The sequence below is a fragment of the Octodon degus genome, unplaced genomic scaffold (genome assembly GCF_000260255.1).
Source record: "Octodon degus isolate 3935 unplaced genomic scaffold, OctDeg1.0 scaffold00016, whole genome shotgun sequence".
Taxonomy (NCBI): Eukaryota; Metazoa; Chordata; class Mammalia; order Rodentia; family Octodontidae; genus Octodon; species Octodon degus.
Window position 1 is genome coordinate 17,991,776 of NW_004524592.1, and position 5,554 is coordinate 17,997,329.

General features: G+C 43.8%; 1 protein-coding gene across 1 annotated transcript in view; it reads left to right on the top strand.

The window, feature by feature from the left end:
- Zgrf1 (zinc finger GRF-type containing 1) overlaps positions 1-5,554 on the top strand; it is a gene marked incomplete at its 5' end in the record, with an annotated part of 95,048 nt that overhangs the window by 22,855 nt on the left and 66,639 nt on the right. The window lies entirely within an intron of this gene.

Sequence of the window (5,554 nt, forward strand, 5' to 3'; positions counted from 1 at the left end):
CTTGAGTTGTGGGGATCGAACCACAGCAACCTGAGCCTGACTGCTTTGTTGAAGCAGCCACTTAAAGAACTGAGCTAAGGGGCAGGCCCCCAAGAACCGAGGATGTAACTCAGGCCCTTGCATTTGCCAGGGAAGCGCTTATTCCACTGAGCCATCTCCCCGGCCCCATCCTGTTTCTTTTTTCTTTTTCTCCTGTGTTTCTTAGAGGAGAATAAAATAGACTGACTGATCTACACTGAAAAAGAAGCTTGTCCATTTGCTTTATTTCTCATTTTTCACATCTATTCATTAATGTCCTACGTTATGTATCTTGAGTGTGTTTTCATTCCCGCCTTCCACTTGTAGGTGAGGACACATGTTTGTCATCCTGTGCCTGACTCACTTCCTGTCCTCAAGCTCTGGCCATGTTATGCAGATGACAGAAGTTCAGTTCATTCTTGTGGCCAAATACAGTTCCACTGAGGCAGTGCATAGTGGCGCATGCCTGTGATCCCAGAACTGGGCAGACTGAGGTGGGAGGATCAAAGCCAGTGGACTACGTAGTGAGACTTCATTTTGAAAACTTAAACCTTGGGGCCGGGAAGATAGCCCAGTAGAATAAGCGCTTGCCTGGCAAGTGCAAGGGCCTGAGTTCAATCCCCGGTTCTGCCAAAAAACAACAAAAACCTAAACCAAAAAATGAGGCAAAAGATTTAGTTAAAAAAAAGTTTCACTGTGTATATATATCCAGTCGCCAGTCCTCAGACACCTAGATAGATTCTGCGTCTTGGTTGCTGTAAGTAGCGCTGCAGTGACTATAGGAGTGTGACACCATGACTCTAGTCCCTTTATCTGCGTGCCCACGAGTGGGGTTTCTGGGTCACAAGATAGGCTTTTGTTTTTGTTTTGGTACTAGGGACTGAACTCAGGGCCTTTTTTAGTTCTTTATTTTGAGACAGACTCTCACTAAGTTGCTGAGGCTGGGAGCTAATTGCAGTCCTCCTGCCTCAGTCACAGAGTACTGGATTATAGGTGTGTACCACATTTGGCTTCAAAATATCTTTGTTCAGGCCTATGTTCCAACATGTTTGCCACTTTCTTTTAGTAGTTTCACAGCTTCTAGTTTTTTTCCTCCTACATATGGACATCCAGCCTCTTCACACCATTTCTTAAAGTCTTTTCTGAGACTGAAAAGATTGGAGTGGTTTGAGGAAGTGCAGCAAGGCTAGGCTGTAGTGAGCAGGGGAGCGAGGGTGGGCAGGGCCAGGCTGGTATACCATTCTGTGCTGAGGGTCCGAGAGTGGCTTTTACTCTGATTGCCCTGCAAATAGCTGCAGAGTGAGGCAGAGAGTGCTGTGGGCCTAATTCCATCCCATGGTGCTGTGAGCAGGTGGGTTGGAACAGCCTGTGCAGAAGTGTAGCCGACAAGGCACCTGAGATAGGGCAGTAGGCATATAGAGCAATGAGTGGGCCTGAGATATAGTTTGGAGAAAGAAACCTCTGTATCACTGGGTTAGATTTATTTATTTATTTATTTATTTTTGGTGGAACTGAGGATTGAACTCAGGCTCTGGCGCTTGCCAGGGAAGTGTTTATTCCACTGAGCCATCTCCCCAGCCCCAGATTTAAAGAATAGAGTAAAAGAAAGGGAGGAAGAACTGGGAGGATGGAGGTGCTTTTCACTGTGTAGTATCACAGGAGTATGTGGTAGTTTCTAAGATTATATAACAAAATACTTGCACTTGGATGGCCTGTATACTTCTGGAAGCCAACAATCTGAGACTAGGGTTTTGTTTCTGGTGAGGGCCTCCTTGTGTTTGTTTTTATGTCTTGAGGCAGGGTCTGGTGATGTGGTCCAGGTCAGCCTTCAACTTGCTATGACTTTTGCCAAGGCTGGCCTAACTGAATTATTATTGAGATGTGCAGTAAAATAGAGACAGAAACAAGTTTTGTGTGGCAACTTGAAGGTCACTGGTGACGTTTACAGTTTGGGTGAAATAGTAAGGGTAGAAACCAGTTTAGTGTAAATTAAAGAATGAATGAGGAAAGTAGATACACTTTGAGACCATAATGTTAAGTGAAGTCAGTCAGACACACAGGCTTAAATATCATGTGGTTTCTCTTCTATGAGAAGCCCAAAGTATCAGTGAAAAGTAAAATAACAAATGGGCAGTAGGAAACAGTTCACCTGTGAAAGGGAAAGGGACCAAGAGATGAAGAGAGGGGAGAGAGAGGAAGGAAAGGGGATGAAAGAATGAGGACATGTTACATACCTGACCAACCCAATGATGGATAACCATTATAGGCTGCAAGCATGCACCAATAAAAATGAAATATTAACAGAGGCGGGGAGATGAACAAGAGGTAAGAAAGTGGAGACTGATAAACTCTAGAAAAGGCTAGTATATTTAGACAATCAGCCAGACATTCATCCTGTAGATGTTTCCGGAGCAACTGCTGTGTGTAACACAATCAAGGTAGGCTTTTTTTTGTTTTTTTAATTAATTTATTTATTTATCTGTGTGTGTGTGTGTGTGTGTGTGTGTGTGTGTGGCCAGCTCAGCCCACTTGGGGGCGGGGCTGGCTGGCATGTGGTGCTGGGGGATTGAACCGCGGCCCCTGTGCTTTGCTAAGCTTGTTTTAAGTAGGTGCTTTAGACCACTAAGCCATCTCACCAGCCCAAGGTAGGCTTCTTAACTGGGTGTGGGGGTGCTTTCCTGTAACCTCAGGAGGCTAAGGCAGGAGAGTCGCCATGTTCAAGGCCAGTCTGAACTGCATAGTGAGACACTGTCTCAATCCTTGACCCACTAGAAAAATATTGCAAGTTCAAGCCCAGCTGGACAGCTTAATGATTTAGCAAGCCCCTGTCTCAACAAACAAAAAAATAAATAAAGGGTCTAGGGATATAGCTCAGTGCAAAGGGTTCAATTCCAAATACTACAAAAGAAAAGGCCTTTTTGCTCTCATCAAGCTTAAATTATAACAAAGGAGACAGGCAGTAGGCAAATAAATATATCATAGAGCACTCCGAGTTTGCTGTGTACCCAGGAGCTCTGGAAAGGCACAGAGAGCATGCAGGGGTCCCACAAGGCACTGTGTCCAGGAGAGGCACAGTGCCATTAGAGGCAGGTGAAAGTGGGCCTGGCTGCTGAGAGCAGGGCAGGGACTTCTGCCAGGGAGGATGAGGCCTAGAGGAGAGCGGGGCTGAGCATGCAGGGCCATGTGGGCACTGGAGGGCTGCCTTGTCCTTTGGGAAAGGCACAGCATTACAGGGCTTTGTTTTTATAACTTTAGTTTATTCATTAGAGACAGGGACTCACTGTGTAGTGTAGGTTGGCCTTGAACTCACTAGGTAACCCTGGCTGGTCTTGAAGTCACAATAATCTTCCTGTCTCAGCCTCCAGAGAGTGAGGATTATAGGCATGTGCCACCATGCCTGTCTCTAGTGAATTTAAATTTCAGAAAGAACTCCAGTAAGTATGAGAAAGTAATAGGGAGGGGAAATATCATCTAACTGCCTAGGTTTGAGTCTCCAAATGTGCTGTGTATAAACTGGTTACACTTAAGGAAATTTACTGCCTAACTGTTCTTTTTCTCAGATCCACCAGATGAGGATAATAAGAGTACAGTACCAGTCTAAACTGGGCCCTGTGGCACACTTCTATAATCGCAGCACTGGGGAGGCTAAGACCTATCTCAAAAGAAAGAAAGACCCTATCTCTAAATAAAGATTAGAGGGGCGGGGAGATAGCTCAGTAGAATAAGTGCTTGCCTGGCAAGTGCAAGGGCCTGAGTTCAGTCCCTGGTTCCACAAAATAAATAAATAAAAATAAATAAATAAAGATTAGAAAGGGCTAGTTCATTGGCAGAGTATTTCTGGCTTTAATCCCTAATACTGCAAAAAGCCCTAAAACATCTCATGCAGTTGTGGAAAGGACCATAGTGAAAAGTCTGCATCACTTGGACCATGAGAGCTCAGCAATGGAGTGAAACCGTTAGGGTATGTTAGGGCTTCCCATTTGATCGTGTCTCTCATGAGACTGAACTTCCATGTACTGGAGTATTCACTTTCAGTTCTTACTGCAACACCTGGAACTCAGTAGCCAGTCTTGAAAATGTTTAAAAGTTTAATAGAGGGCCAGGGAGATGGCTCAGTAGAATAAGCGCTTTCCTGGTAAGCACAAGGGCCTGAGTTCAATCCCTGGTTATGCAAATAAATAAATAAATAAATAAATAAATAAATAAATAAAATTGCCATCTTTTGGGGCCGGGGAGATGGCTTAGTGGAATAAGCGCTTCCCTGGCAAGCGCAAGGGCCTAAGGTCAATCCCCGGTTCCGCCAAAAAAAATGTCCCATCGGGCCTTTTAGCGTCCTGGGCAGTGTTCTACCACTGACAAGATCCCCAGCCCTATGTATATAAAGGTTTCATCTTTTTTTTTTTTTTTTTTTTTTTTTTTTTTGCGGAACCGGGGATTGAACTCAGACCCTTGCGCTTGCCATGGAAGCGCTTATTCCACTGAGCCATCTCCCTGGCCCCAAAGGGTTCATCTTTATAGTCATTTACTTGCAAATGCTTAGCATACTTGAAAGGGATGAAGTTAAGTGTAAAAGCCCTTTCTCTTTAATCCCACTTCCATGGAAATCTATGCTTTCCTGGAAGTAATGACCCATGAGTATAATCTCAGTGCTCAGGAGGTTGAGGCAGGAGGATCTCTGCAAGTTTAAGGCCAACCTGGGCTACAAAGCAAGTCCCTTACTTGAAACACGGCTTCCATAAAAAGCAACAACAAAAAATAAAATACTCAGTTTGGTGAGTAGTCTTTCCTTTAGTCTGTGTGTATATATTACATGTAAGCACCGTGTTATAGTTTGAGATGATTAAATTCTGGAGGAAGCAGCAACAAATATTAAGTGCTGCTCTGATGAGAATAATAGTGAATCATGTATCTGTTCAGGGCTGGGATATATTTAGAAAGTCACTCCTTTGAATTTAGATCAACTGTAAATGAACTTAGGCCCTAGGACAAAGCGGAAGCATTGAGCTCTTGGATGTATGGGAACTGAGGCCGCCACAGCTGCAGATAGGTAGACTGGCATGGCCCAAGCCTGCAGGGTGGCTGGAAGCTGATCTCGGGAATCAGGCCATCCAAACTTGAGTCAGAAAAACCTGACCCATTGCAAACAAGTACAAGAGCTTATGTTCTGTTATTTCATTGTAAAGGGCTTACTTTATGTTCTGTGTATTTTGTTATTGTTGATTTTAGTGAGATTATCTTACCCTCTTCTTTCTGAAAGGAGTTTTATAGTTCTTTGCTCTTACTGTAGTGCTACATAATATGTTTGACATAATTTAGGGGTGGGTACAGTCTAACCCTGGTGCCCTCTACCACGGCGCTGTATCCCCCAGCCCTTTTCATTGTTTGAGATAGGGTCTTGCTAAATTGTCCTAGCAGCTTTGAGCTTTTAATCTCCCTGCCTCCTCCGTAACTGGGATATAGCGATGTACACTGCATATGGATTGAGGTTTTTTTTTTTTTTTTTTTTTTTTTTTTTTTTTTTTTTTTTTTTTTTTTT